Below are 16,398 nucleotides of genomic sequence, written 5' to 3'. Positions count from 1 at the left end.
CTTGAATTCAAATATTGGCTTGTTGGTTCCAAGTATTCACCAACATTGGCGCCAGGCGTGGGCACTACATTCCTATGTTAATGCTTAAGTATTAGCAGTAATGCAGCATAAGGTTCTGCACCTATGCCTATGGTATCTACTTTTGGCCTACTTATTTCTAATTCGAGCTCTCAAGGATTACTGCAGGGCCTACGCAAATAAGCCGGCGTGAAATGCGAATAAATTTCGTTCGATCTTGGGTCCAATGAATAAAATTTACTTGGTTGCCAATTAAATTGTGATTAAGTTCTCAATTCTAGCTAGTTTATGTTCATCATCTTAGCAGCCATAAAGCGTCCACCTGCTGAGCACATAGGCCTCCTAAATTTATTTAATCCTAAGTCATTTTGTTCAAGAGGATTACTTTGCGTTATCTAGATTAAACTTCCTAGGTTATACAAATGTATGAAGAGACATGGATTTTGGTTTACTCAATAAATTTAGTATGTTAAAAATAGTCGTTCCTCTTCAAACTAGAGAGAATACGATAAATAGGAGGTCTTTCTACTTATCTTCAGCTGTGGATATCTTCCGACTGAACTACATAGACTTAAATAATAAAAGAACCTTCTGACAAAATCAAAATCAAATAACTAAGATAGTTTTCCGACTGAACTACATAGGCTTACATAAAAAATAATTAAATAACTAAGACGAGGTTGCAGTCACAGGCTAAAGTGGAAGCTCTAGTACAAATAAAGCCACGCTACACTTTCGCCAAAACAAATTTAACTTATTGCGAATGTGGTACATTTCACACGAGCGTATGACTCGGTCAAACAACTAGGCAATGTTATTGTAACACCAAAGGTTAAGCACAGATAACTTATAGACACCGTTACTAAAATACTTATGGTTTCCATTCAATGTTAATGTAGTCCTGCGTAGTTTTTGCCATCGATTTGTTTAACGGTAATGTTAAGAGTGTTCCATGATAAACGGTTGCTATTAGTATGCTTATCTAAACGCCGTACTCATAGTAGTCGTAGTCATTTAATAGATACTTAATCTGGTTGTAAGCAATTGTTTTCAGAACATAATCTTTATTAAGGAATAGTTTAAGTAATCATGTCTCTGAGTATGACAGTAAGTTTTTTAATGGTTTACTGTGCTCAAATTTAATTAAAAAGGTTAAACAAATAACATAGTGATTAGAGAAACATTTCCTATCTTAGATTCTTCTATAATGTTAATATTTTTAATAACCTAACTACCTAAGCCTACATAAGTTCAGAAAAAGGTTCACAATTTTCGATTACAATAATTATCAAACTTAAATTATTAGTTCCAGCTTTTATAAAACCTTTACCAGATTATGAGGGAATTATGCAAAATTCACTCTGTGTTAACATACCTAGGAGTCTTGTATGCCCTAGAAAATATCCATAACGGATCTCCTCACCAGTCCTGCTCCAGAAACCATCAACATGACAACATGGACAGCAAACTATGGTTATTACACAATCCGGATAAGGCAAGACCGTTAAAATTTATTGCATGGATATGGTCAAACTCCTTCGATACTGACCAGAGAATATGATTAGAAAGTGCAATCGAAGGAACTACAGCGGCTTGCCATGATCTAGCACGTGCCAAATGGTCTGATACACCATAAAAAACGGTTGAAAGCTGGTCTATGGCTATAGGTGTAGGGTACACAGAAGTTTAGTTTTAGGTAAAATTCGGAAAAGGTGATGTAGTGTGTGTGACACCTCGCCCTAAGTATCGTAAGTTAGTTGTATATAACACTTAATTAAAGTTATTTTTAAGAATTAGACATTTCCCTCTATTTGCTCCCTAAGTCTCCACGTTGCATGGCGTCCCTGCCAGTGCTTTTACACGTCCGTAACTAAAGACCATTTTTCTTTTTTCTGGCTAAGGAGAGTATGGCAAATAAGATGATATATCACCCAGGTTATTAGTAGCTTTTTTTTTCATTATTTTATTTTCGTATCTCTGATCATTGCCTTATTACAGGCAGTTCGAAATGGAATTACTGCCATTTAATATTTTGCATGACAGCATTTATTGCAATTTCTCTATAACAATACCTTAGTGGTTCAAGTTTCTCCGTTTTCTCATATCAGAGAGAATTGAAAAATATGTATCAACAGGAATTCTAAATAATATTTATAAGACTAGCTTCTGCTAGCAGCTTCGTTAACATTCCCGTGGGATAAAAAACTCTCTATGTTATTACAGATCATAATGTTCTAAATTTCATCCCGATTCCTTTAGTTGTTTTCACGTAAAGTAGTAACAAACAAACATATGAACTTTCGCATTAATAATATTAGATACTTGATAGTAGCATACTATCAAATATCATTTGCTAAAAAGAGGAGACCCGAAAATGTCTAAAGAGAATCGGAGAAAGAGAGAAAGACAAAATACGCACTTTGTTTTATGTTTAAAAGCATTACACATTATCAATCTAATAAGTAGTTACACCAATCAAAACCTAATACAACATAGACCCACTTAAATCCCTAACCATTTTAAACCACGACAACAATTTATTGTACCCAAAAAGTACCAGGCAATCATGTTCACTCAGGAAGTAGTACCGACTAGGCTAATGAGCCTATTTAACGATACGCACTTTCATACGAACGCGACATCGATACTGGCGCCATCTAGAGTCACATATTTAGGTTAAATACATTGTAATGAATACGATTGTATGTATTGTAACGGATGAGTGGTTAGAATACATTTGTTTCCACCCCTACTCTTCCCGCGGGTATTGTAAGGGTCGACTAAGAGGTTATATATTTATCAGAGACTGCGCAGCAATGTTCTCTGATAAACCTTTTAAATGATCTCTAACCTGCTTGACAAATTTGGAGGTTATGGCAAACCCCTCAGGGGCTGAGGATAACCTAGCGGGTTCAAGGGCCTTCGGAGGGAAGACCAGGAGAAGAGACAGGGTGGGTTTTGGTCAGTAAAAGTATAACACTCCCTCTCGCCCCACCTAAGGAGGGAGAAGTCATTGGATGATTTTCTCCTTAAAAAAAAAATGGTTACCCCCTCTTTTGTAGAGGAGACACAGTGTCGTGACGTTGATACTGGCGCCATCTATCGGCGCCAATCAAATTCAGGTTAAACACATTGTAATTTGTAATGAATACTTAGATTGACAGTTGAATGGCGCGTGCGCAGGATTAGTGTCGTTGTATAACGGATAGTCAGATAGTGTTGTAGGTCGTAGTGTGTAGTAAAGAATGCGGGTTGAATATCTATGGGGGTATAAAGTGAAGTAAGAAGTGATAATGGGAGCTTCTAATTGGGCAATTTACCTATAGATAAGGAAATTAGGTACTCGGAAAGTTGTATAATAGTTTTTTCATACAAGTACCTGTACTGTGCTGTAGTTCCATTATCTTATCAGTCTCTACAACATTACATAAAGAACTTATATTACATTGCCACGTTATTAACGTACACGTAAGCGGCATCCAAATCCTAAGTCTCATCAAAATTAAATCCAACAACACCGCAATGAGTTAGTCCAAATAAAAACTCATAAACTTCTCCACTTCCGATTAACAATAAAATAATATTTTACATAACTCAATCACACTGCTTACATCACTAGGTAATCTAAGACCAAAAGTTCAAGTCCATAAAAAAAATAAAGTACAATCGCACTCAAATTCGTTCAGTAGTCACAGTACAGTAAGTACAGTCACAGAGCGAAGTCTCTGACCCCCTGACCTCCGATATTTATGTTCATGTGAATAATCGATAACAAACACTTTGAAGTTGTAATGAACATTATTATATTGTTATTGGACAATTATTATGCACGCGATTGTACTTGCGATCACCTCAAATATAAAACACTCTTACTGTTATACAAATAAGAGTGATTTTTCAAGTGAAAGTTGTTCGCAAAGCTTTGAATGTTACTCTGGTTTATTTAGAATTTATTTGCTCTTTACGATTGGTGTATTGAATTATTTTATGCTTTCTTGTTTGTATGTATGAAGCGATTTGATGGCGTATTTAATATTGTGCGAGTAGCGCTTGCTTGCAAATTGGATATAGAAAACGTTGCAGCAATAAATACATGAATTAATGTTTATTTATAATCTTACTAGCTTTTTCTCGTAACTTAGACTTAGACAGTATTGAAAGATGGACTTAGGCGACCAAAATGATAATCCCAGTGACTTCTCCACCTCTCGCTTCACCCGAGAGGGAGTGTCAGACTCTTACTGACCAAAAATCACCTCGTTTCTTCTCCTGCTATGAGCCGGAGCCGCGGTAACCTGTTACGTTGCCTGCAGCTCCGGATCGGGCACCAGCCCTACTGAGCTACTATCTGTTTTCAAATTATCCTAGTCTTCTAATATTGTTTCTTTAAATGTTTTTTTTTACAATACCATAGTAATTCCACACACGGATGTACTTAGGATACTAGATTACATCGAAAAACTAAAACCAGAAGTCCTACAAGCACCACTCCTATGTCCACAACTTAATATAGGGCTGGTCCTTTTTAACAAAACCGCAACTAAGACCCCTTTAAACTGCAGCTAGTAAGCCGGTATTAGGCACACACAGGGCTTCCCTGTCGTGTCACATAATTGAATAATACATGGTAATCCAGCTCCTGTTACGTTGGAAATTAAAGCTGTTGTTTTTAAGGCGTTGATTGTCCGTGTGTGGCTTATGGTAGCTATCTGTCGCTCATATAAGGGTGCTTTTCTACCGGAGATGTGCTTTGTAGTTATGCTACGAAGATCACTCGAAACGGTCACACAGTTTCACAGCTAAGTGGAAACAATACTAAGCTAAATAGCTGTGCGAGTAAGATGTAGTAGGAGATGCATAAGTACCTGATGGTAAGCGATCAGAGCTGTCCATGGACCGCAACAACAAAATAGATATAAGTGCGGTGCCCTTTAAAAGAGACTACGTGCCCTTCTTGAAGGTTTGGAGGAAAATACATCTAAGAGGTCTTGTATTTTCCCATGGAATAGTTACGAGTTTTATTCACCCTATGACAACTTATTTCTTTATTGGAACAACCACCCACGTCACCCATATCTAACAAAATACAAAAGAACCTACTTCAAGTCTTCACACACAGCTTAGAAGATAAACAAAAGACGACACAAAGTCATTTTCCCATGAAAACGCCACGGATTCACACACAAAGTTACACAACATCACGAATCACGTCTGAACAATTAAAACGTACTTAAACAAGTGCCCTGGATTCTTCATTTACCGCGCTTTGAATTCAAAGATGCGCAGGCGCACCTAATTGACGATGCGACACGCGTACCCACACAAATTGTTGAATCGTCAAGCTTCGGTAAATTTACTTAAGTTCGACATTGAGTTAGGTGCATAGTTTATGTGTATTGACAGAAAAACTATAAATAAGTACCTATCTATTGTTAACTTCATTGTTTTATGGCCCTTCTTGAGTACTTAGCTCAGTGGATAAGAATTTGACATGGCTACTCGGTACAGGACCAAATAAAGCAGATTTTTTGAGTTAGGAGATACAACGTTTACCTAATGTTGATCCAAAGTCCTCCTTCCTTCTATTTACTTCGCACTCAAAACAACATATAGAGCAAATAGACTCTTGATATTTTTATTCTACTACCGAAAGACACAAAAAGAAGAGATAGAAAGAATGAGAAAAATAAAAGAAAAAAGTGAATCTTCCACTTCTGTCCAATGGACCTTCTGTATCAACCTTGGTATGCCAGCTAACATTTTGTAATTTAGTTGTAAGGTGTAGGCGCCAGCGACATGTGAACTCCCTTTGAAGTTTGAAGCGTGGAAACACTTTTGTATGGGCAATAAGACATTTATTACCGACGGTTATGTTTCTCTCGACATTATTAGAGATGCAACCGCATTCGTCGTGGGTATCTTTTAGTAAAGAGGTTTTATAGGGCAAAGTACAGATATCTTTACAATACCCATTTCAATTGAATTGATTTGAATAGAATTGGCTTCCACAAATAATTCAAGACAATGTTTGTACCGGCCCAAACATAATATATTATTATTTTCTCACCTTTTAAACCGAAGGGGTCGAATCCCCGGACTTCCACAAATAATTCAAGACGAAAATTAGCCAAATCGGCTTAGCTGTTCTCAAGTTTTAGCAAGACTAACAAAAAGCAATTGATTTTTATATTGTATACAGAATAGGGAGCTATAAACATCTCTCAGTATCGTTTGATGATGAACGGTTACCATACCCAGCGAGATCAGATCAGAGGCATCTCAATTGGCAACACAGCTGTAATTGCACCATCATTACAATAATCCTCTTTAAGAATTTTATTGTGTTATTTAGTATTTCCAAAAGTATGAAATCTGTTACTTCAACCACATCCAAAATTATTCCTACGACTGAGGTTTCCATTCGTGCTACGTCGTTGCAGCCAATACTCTAAAGCTTTTTATACACATATCTACTTATATCTATGTCCATTCAATTGCTCCATTCTTTAATGCACTTACTAATTGCCTTGCAACTGACCTTGGTTGGACATCTGCCTATCTTCGTTAGCAAGTGCTGGTATAGGCGCCTGTCCATATACATCCATCCATAAATAAATTACTACTAATTTGGCATTTCCTGAGACCTAAACCAAGGGCTATTTTAAGTGCAGCGAGAATGTAAGCACTTTGTGTTGATCTTGAAGTGTGTCGGACTTTGACCTCTAAGTGGCTAAGTTGAATGTTAATTGATTTATACTTAGGGTATATCTTGTGAGAACTATAGTAGGAAGTTTTATTTGGTGCAAAAATATTGGCAAAGAAGACTTTTTTGTGGTTTGTCTCCCATTAAAAGTCTTTCAGAGTTCATGCAATAGATTTTGGAGAGTACTGCAGTCTGTATATATAGTTTGAAGAAAGTTAAACATTGTATTTTATTATTTTTGTTACACTTATAGACCTACCACAAAGTATCGAAACATCACACATTAATTTAAATCAATTGCAAATCAAAGCATTAAAGTAATGTAAAGAATTGCCTTCAGATTTGTAGTAACGTGCCAAAGGCTATCGGAATGTCCTGGCAATGGTCTGATATTGCAGGTGCAACGATGCAACTGTGAATTACACCTGCATCACTAGGATGGGAAGCCTATCTCCTGGCCTTTTACCAACTGGGTTAAAATAAATTATTAAGGCAGCAAAGTTGAGTAAGTTGACATTATAATTCGGTTTGTTAATGCTAAAATGCCACCAAATTCATATGAAAATGAGAGAGGATATCCGACGGGCTGTCAATACCTGAGCCTGCTTAATATAGCAGACGAATGAATCATGCATATTCTATGGAACAATAATATTCCACAAAATATGCAAAAGACTATCGATTAACACATAGTTAGATTTTTAAGAGGGGAAAATCGTTCAATGATTAATCTCGCCTCAAACTCTTACTGACCAAAAAAAAAAAAAACTAAACCCGCGAGGTAGGTTAACAAAAAGATGGAAGCATGAAATAGACATTAAAAAAAACAGTTGAACGTTTAAAAACAGTATTATAGAATCTAAATATAATAATATAATGAAGAAGGTTTTTGTATACCTAAAACCCAGGGGATATGACTGATTCGTTAAATGGTTAATGCAATATATTATGACGTCAGCTTCCTTTGCGGAGCCATATTCTATACCGCAGGGATAGTATTAAGTAATCGTCTGCCAATACTATTGAATCAGTGGTCGTATGCTGCAATGTTGCAAAGTTTTTATCAATTTGGCTGATTGTTTTTGTTTAACTAACGTTTTTTATGATGGTCATGATTTATTTCTATAGAATAGAAATATACAAGAAGAAATGGGTACATCATATCAAGAATACAGCAGCAAATGAAATATTTTTTAGTTCTGTGATCAGAGTGTGTAATAAGAAACGAACCTTATAACAAAAAATTTGAGTACAAAGTAAAACATTTCAATGAGCATTTATCCCTTTTTTATTTTTCTTTTGTATTTTTATCCAGGATATTATACCAAGACCTAAGTCTCAGCAATCAAGTTTCAAAAGGCAGTACTTCAAAGCACATTTTACTTCTTTTTTTAGGGTAGTTACCCTATTACCCTAGATTTTGGTGGAAACTGTAGCACCCTATTTTGGAAGAAAACGGGACCAATTCAATTTCGTGTTATAGCGGCTTGAAACATTTCTGTTCACCTACTTTTACGTAACAAGCTTTAAGAATGGAAATAATGTTATAAACACTAGTAGAGTAAGCTATAAAAGTTTTAACAAAAGAAAAATGGAAGCTAAACCGGGTCAGTAGAAGGTTTGCCTATATTTAGAATTTATTTTTATATAGAAACTTGTTCTATTATTTTTATAGTTACTAGGTGTTTTCTTTTAAATTGTGAATCGATATTATTTCAGTGCCATTTTTGCTAAGGCTCTAGCGATGTTAAATAATGTGGATGGTTATGATTTCCAAACATGTTTTTTAATAAGGTTTGGAATTATACTGACAACGTTAATTTTGTTTTTCTATCATGTTTAAAACTTGCGATGATTATATTGATCTGAAATAAAGCTTGACGTCACTTTTATGGATCATGTATATTTTTCACTTAGGCATAGCATTTTTCATTATCTAATCACTTTATTGTCCATACTCGATAAAAATATAAAATTAAAAGTTATCCTTGCTTTCATAAAAATAAAATAATTTCATTGACGTAACAACATGTCTAAAAATAACCAACATTATCTTGAAGACAAATAGACAAGTCAGTGTTACCCGACACGTGTCATAAGATTAAGCTATTTAGTTAGCTCAAACAATTTATTTTTAGCCTGCTGATTAAGCTGGTGACTGACTGGCTGGTATGTGGTGAAGCGCCATTTAATGAGGAAGTGGGCTGAATGGCTGCAACTGTCTGATTGTTGGAAATACGAGATTGTTATGATGAGTCCTGGGAAAATTGTGGTTCCTACAGTCGTGTTGAATTTTATACCTGCGTTTTTAGAGGAGAGCGGTAATAAAAAAATAGAACGGTTGGCGCGGTGGTGGATCGCGGGCAACTGACTATCGCGTAACATGTAGCGGGTTGGATTCCCTCACGGAGCAACTTTGGAGCAAGAGAACAACAAGAGCACTGGGTGTCATGTGTATGTGAACTTGAATGTTTGTAAATGCACCTACGATACAGGAGAAAATCATACTAGACTCCAGACTGACTGGAATACAAAAGTTTGATCATATAAGTGTGTAAATGTAGTATAATTTTTACTGTCGCTCCGTATCGATCACTGCAAAATTACTAAGAAAATGCACCTTCATTGTAACGACTCTACAATTAATATGTCATGCTGATTTAAGCTAGTTGTGTAAAGTTTATGTTAATAGTTCTATCCATCACAGTAACAACAAATCCTTCCAACAAATAAATTCCCATTCTAGAATTCCCACGCAAATAAATCCCAATCGAATCAAATCGATTGATCACAGCTCACATTAACACGGCCTAATCGATTATGGCTAGTTTATAACCAAAAATATTTATACTTCGACGCCCAAAAGTATGGGAATACGACTAAATATGCCATTGCCACCATTAGAATTAATGAATAAAAAAAAACTTGACGTTTTCGAATGTTTGTTGGAAACGTCAAAAGTGACATTTAGCTGTCAATGGTTGTCAAATTGAATGGATGTTCGGTTGTTTATTATTTTGGGTCTGTATTTATACAACTAAATGCAGCATTATTGTACTATTTTATATGACAGTAGAAGCACAGAGGGTTAAGTCTGATCAGATTCAATTATGGATGAGTTGTAATGGAAGCTATATTTTTTTACTGATACATTCCAATAAAGTTCAGTAAGGCCTGTGGAAATTGGTATTTACTAATAATAATACTAAGATTTTTCGCACAGATATAATTTGAACACTTAACCAAACAACGGATCGGTTACTACAAAATATTCAAAATTAATTCACACGAACACAAAGTAATACCTACATAGGTCTTACGAATATTCCTATTACATATTAGCACTATGTATTAACATGATTAGCATGTGTTAACTTAAACTTAGTGCTAAACGACGCTAATAATTAGGTAATACCTAACATAATTCCTACGTAAATATTAGTACTATGTGCTATGTATATTTGTATTGCAAAGTGGATAAAATTAAGTCGATACTTTGTGTAATATTGAATGAATATTCATTTAGTATTTGCATAAATGACTAAGTAATTACCTATGTAACATCTGCTTAGGTATTTTTATTAAACTTAGTAAACGTTTAGGTATATTAATCTTAAGAATACATAAGATAAAAACTTCGAGCTAATAAAGTGGCAAAAGTCAACTGTGTTAAGAAACTAATTGACGTCACCGTGAGGTGCACGCTGCTCACGTATATGGGTCCCGATATGACTTGAAACTAGTAGAGCATTTCCTATAGTTTACTTATAATATTAAATTATTTGTCAATTTATGCTAATTTTACTATAATAATAATAAGCAGTAAACCTTCTGTTTTATCTACACAGTAATCTCAGACAGAATGCGATGAATAAACCATGAATAACTGTAGCTCCTTATTGTAGCCGGCACGCCGTGATTGTGTACGATAGCACAAATATAATAGGGGTTTTGAGTGACAGAACACTTATCAATAGGAATTAATAAAACTGGATATGGAAGAATGAAGAAGAAGAATTTAAAATTACATAATTCTTAAAAACAATGGTAATAGTTAAATAATCGAAATAACTTGGTTATAAAGGTACAAATATGCATGTCATTAATTATTCGCTAGTTTTCTATAGAAAAATTGCTTTAGCGATACAAAATCTAGTTCTAGATAAATTAATTGTAAAATAACAATTTGTACTCACAAATTTTAATGGAGAAAAGCTCTTCTAGTTTCAAATCATACAGAGACACTTTATAATGAGCGTGAGCAGGCGACATAATAATATACGTGAGTAAACCGTGATATTTTAGTTAATTTAGTATGTCTCATTATAGATATTGTAAAGAAAAAGAGAATAATGTGTTCATTACTATATTGAATTGTAACTATGCACAAGAACCACATCTTAACTTATAAATCAACCAGCTAACCTTTTCGAAATAAAATACTCTCTTAGTAAAAAAAGTTTAATTCATGAGATCGATCAACCATTACAGAAATGAAGCTATAAAAACCTACAATAAGAAAGATAAAATCAATAAAATTTGGACCAAAAATAGACATAAATATACCATTGTGACACTATAAAACTTATATAAAAACGTTTTTATAAAAGCACGCATGCGCAGTGGGAGGCGGAACAGTAGACCGTTACGTTTAAATTAAAATCGAGTGTACCTACTATTTATGGGCGTAAAAACAATTACTTTTTTGATCTATCTATCGTTTAGTATAATATATGAGTTTAGTGTAAGAAATAATTATATTGTGAGAGCCCATATTATAAATTAAATGTATTAAAAACATTAAGTTTTTATAGATTAGTAGATCATAATCATTATAATCTCTATGTATAATCAATTGCTGTTCTAGTAGCAATCAAATTGATGTTCGCTAATTTTGTCTTGAGTTATTTGTGGATCCAGTAAAGTTCTTAAGGTGAGAAAAATGGAGTTATAATAACTCTTGAGGCGTCTAAATCTACGTTTAATACATTTAATATAATTCATTTCACTATTCTTCGTTTTCGTAATAGGTATAATTATTAGGTTCGTAGAATTTATAAGGTATACTTTCCTCTCATCTAATTACGAAAATAAGATTGAATATGCTTCACCCCTTATGCAATCAAAAAATAATAAAAGAAGCAACCACCGAAAAGGTGATTGCGCAGTCATATTCCATTTTTATACGTCTTCCTGCATCCCCTCCATCTCTTCCTGCAATAAATTCTCCCCTAGAAGTGAAAATATAACTAGTAACTTATTTATTTGTCATAAAACCCCACACTTTATTAGTTTGTTTTTGTAGTTTCTGTGATAAAATATAAGATATTATGACTGACAACGATTCAATATGATGATTGTGATGTGATAGATTGATGCTATAGAAATCCAACGTAAAAGAGGAGATAAATATAACAAAAAAATATTAAGAAAACACAATGAATACGACTATAACTAGCTTTAAAAACAATCATGTTAAAATACGCACAATTCAATTGAATTCAATTCAATGACACAACACAGACGTTTTTCTAATTCGTCACTTAAATGAAAATGTCACTAAATCACAAGATAACACACAAAACAGAACTAGATATTTCTAAAAATGAACGCCTTAGGACCAAGTAAACACCACGAAAGACCAAAACTGTTTTCCTAAGACCTCGTAAGTCCTTAGTCCTTCGTACCAAAGGACCAGTAAAAAGTCACTGAGTTTTGTTTTAACCGGTCAATGGCTATATAACTTTTGCATTGAATGTATGGATGTACATAAACCATGGAATGTACATTTCCGGGTAACAAAATGTTTTATTTAACGATCGCGTGACTTTGCTCGCACGTGATTGAGTTGCTATATAAATAAATCTATGTATTATAACTGTAAGGGTTTTTATAAAATTAAGAATCAATGTTATGCCAAATTATGTTAAGTTTTTCACCACTTTTCACCGGTTGGGTACGTAAAATAAAACCGCCTTTTTTTAAAAGTTAATTGGCCATTTGGAACCTTAATTGTTTAAGTAATATACCTTGAGGAATAAAGTTCTACCAAGTTAAATATACAATGTGAAGCATAAAACACCAAAATCACTCGACCATCACATTCCAAACAATTACTTGTGAACCTCAAAGCCTAACCTTACATAACCCAACTGCTATTAAAGTCCTAACCAACAATTTTCCCATAGAACCGTTGAAATTGAAAGTGTAGGCCTTCATCCATCAGTTACGTTGGCCTGCCCACTGCCCTTTACCTGTCCAGAACAGCTTTCAAGACCCTTTCTCTTCATCATGATAAGTGGATGAGGTGAGAAAATTGATACTTGTAGCTGACTAGTTGAAAAATGTATGCAGTTGTTGACACGCCTTGGTAGTTGGAGATGAAATAATGGGACAGCATCCATAATTAAGCTATCGGTAAAAACTGGCATAGTGACGGTTAATAATCTTACTTTTTTATGGTATAAGCCAGTAAACGAGCAGACGGACCTGATAATAAGCAATCGCCGCTGTCCATGGACAAGCATTGCCGGCTTTTTGGGTGTTAAGAATTTAAGTGTTGTTATGGAATCGAGGACTGGGAAAATTGGGAAGAGGGGAATTGGGCCTCCGGTAACTCGACTCGCGTTGTTTCACGTCGTTTTTTTATGAGGCCGTGGTATCATTCCGGTCAACCCGGCACATTCGTGCCAAAGCATGGCTCTCCAACACTTAAGAAACTTTGAAAAGGAATACTCCGTTCCTTGTGTCATAATATCACTTAAAGTGCAGGAGTCTTTACAATAGAGATCACTTAGTATCAGGTATGTATGGTATGTATATTATCTCATTCCAAGAACCTTGTACTCATCTGACACCTACCATCATTAGACCAGTTGTTACAATCATATAAAAATGACGTTAGAAACTCGACCACAGTGTCAAGTGTCCATAATTTCTCATTTCTTTCCTTCATTTATACTTCTCACCGAGTTATTACTACTTTCTAAAGAAAATGTAACATTGGAATGTTCATAATAAGGACTAGTTCTTTTTTGTTCTATTTTAATTGGCATTGGTGCTTATTTAAAGTACATAGGATTTCTTATGGAATTCTTCATGATCATAGACTTTTTGGTTGTCTAACAATAATTATAACTAAGTGCTGTAATTAGTCTAGTGCACCTAACTGTTTCGGACTCGATCGGGTGAGTAAGTATGCTATTACAGTGATGTCACATAGCAACCAAATGCCCAGTAAATCAACTTAAACTTTTTTTTCGAGGTGGGAAAATCATCCAATGACTTCTCCCGCCTCGGGCGAGGCGAGAGGGAGTGTCAGACTCTTAACGACTAAAAACCACCCCGTTCCTACTCCTGCTTTTCGAGGTGGAGCCCCGGTAAACCCGTTAGGTAGTCCGCAGCTCCGGATCAACTTGAACCTACACTTAAAACACAATGTCGACCTACAGAGGTTTTAAAGTAAATCAATCATCTGTGTTTGCATTCTGTTATGTACGTAGGCAGGTATGTATGTTCTTGTACAATTTAATGTAAATGTCACTTTACGAATAACATAGCTGACGATCGGTGGGCGAGGGAAGTGATTAAGACGTGGACACTTGGAGAGAAATACAGAAGGTCACCAAATGAAAATGGTTGATAACACAGACGTGTATAAAATAAAGAGTTACTGAGGTTCAGCAGCAATAGTTAATGAGGTTTAGCATTGGTTTCAGTTATTTTAGATTGTTAGAATACGAATTCATTGAGAATCGAAGATATTAATTAGGTACAGCAAACCTCTTGAGGAGATGAAATAGATATTTTTTATCCTTATTGTTTCAAAGTAAAGCATTTACTTAATAGAATTTGAATAGAACTAGTTTCTAAATCACTTATATTTGTGTGTAGTGGATTTTCTGTACTTTAACTTAGCGTGAGCAACATAGAGATGTGCCTGCGCAAGTGGGCGTTCTAGTAGTGATGTACTAACTGATTTATTTGTGTAATAAAATGTTCGTTTGTACGTACATTTAGAAACGGCGGTTTATTTTTAGATGTAAATACTCAGTGCAATGTAAGTGTTTTTATTTTTAGATATAAATGTCAGTCAAATGTTTGTATTTAGAACGAACTCGGAATTGTTTTTGTTTGTTGGGTGCCTATTGGTTTGTTGAACTTGGGTTTGTTTTAAGTTAGAGTTTTCATTGGTTACGTAACTTCGTAATATTTTGTACCAGACCAGTAATCTAGTAGGTATTGTATATATTTTTTAGTCAAATTAAGGCATAAGGTCTACTAATGTACAGTGAGAAAAATAACGTATAAAATATCTAATGAATTGTTATACGGTAGAGCAGAAAATAAGAAGAATGCTGCGACTTTATATTTAACAATAGTATGTGTACTTTTATTGACATAATTGCAATCAACTAAAAGATTAACGATGCGACAAAATGCTTAAACAGTCTTTTATTATACCTCCATTCTTATTATACCTGACGTCATATCCATGTTTCCATTACCAAACACTAAGCTCCATCCTTGAACACTAGACGGCTCCGTACCATCGCATCGGTTCCCAAGGATGCCATTACCGGTGTGAGGTCAACACAAACAGAACTTGGAACCAAGTAGGTACATTGTCTGGAGGTTATACCAATATTTGGAATCGATCAGGTAGGTATGGCCCTATGTGGACCTTTGAACAGTAGAGATAAAAGGTAGCTTCTTGTTTAATGTTTAAAAATATTGTTGTATGTTTAAAAATATGATGGCAGTGTAGAATATGTTATATTGTCAACACCCTGCTCTTCACGTGGGTATCGGAAGGACAGATTAATAACTGAAATGAAATGTATATCTATACTTAATTATTAAACTGAAGAGTTTGTTTGAACGCTCTAATCTCTGGAATTACTGCTCCGATTTGAATAATTATTTTTGTGTTGGATAGTGCATTTATCGATGAAGGCTATAAAACATATTAATCGTAGCGTCAGCTACGATTAATATGGGTTGAGCAGAGCAGGTGAAATTGCGCGGAAATAGCTAGTAATGTTGAAATTCAGATCGATTTTTTTATTACAATTGGCTATTAATTTTAGCCGTATGCAACGAAATGCATATGAGAGAGTGACAAAACCAAGATTATTTGTATTTGTTTTTTTTTCAATATTTTGTTATTGATAAAATATTTCTCCAGCGAAATTCCTTCAAAAAACACACCTAAATGCACAGGTCAAAGTTAGAAATTAAAGATCCCGTCGCCATAGCAACGAATAACAATGCACAAGCTTTATTACAAAGTCATTATTACGACGGCAATTAACCCAAGACAAGCATATTAAAATCAAAAACAAACGAAATCGAACCTTATTATTAAGACGAGAGAGTCGTAAAGAAAGGCACAGTGCATTTTGTAAGTCAATTGAAAGTACTTATTTAAAGATGTGATTGAGAAACTGCATTTCCGATCTTAAGGTGATGAAAATAAGATTGATTGTGACTGTAAACATTAACTTTGGTGAATTCTCTTGGCGCCAAGAGTGTTGCTCCGAAGTGAAGTACTATGAATAGCCCATAAGTTCATTAGTTTGATTTATAGTCACAGATTTGAAATAACTATTAAAGTAATCAGCGAGTTATGTTGGAAACTAAATCTTTAGTGATAACAACGTATGATTATCACCCAT

General features: G+C 34.7%; 1 protein-coding gene across 2 annotated transcripts in view; it reads right to left on the bottom strand.

The window, feature by feature from the left end:
* The window catches only part of LOC118266270 (phospholipid phosphatase 3), a 114,102-nt gene that overhangs the window by 54,505 nt on the left and 43,199 nt on the right, over window positions 1–16,398 (bottom strand). The window lies entirely within an intron of this gene.

This window comes from Spodoptera frugiperda, chromosome 7, assembly GCF_023101765.2.
Source record: "Spodoptera frugiperda isolate SF20-4 chromosome 7, AGI-APGP_CSIRO_Sfru_2.0, whole genome shotgun sequence".
Classification (NCBI taxonomy): Eukaryota; Metazoa; Arthropoda; class Insecta; order Lepidoptera; family Noctuidae; genus Spodoptera; species Spodoptera frugiperda.
Note: the sequence above shows the minus strand (reverse complement) of the source record. Positions and strands in the feature narration are given on the sequence as shown.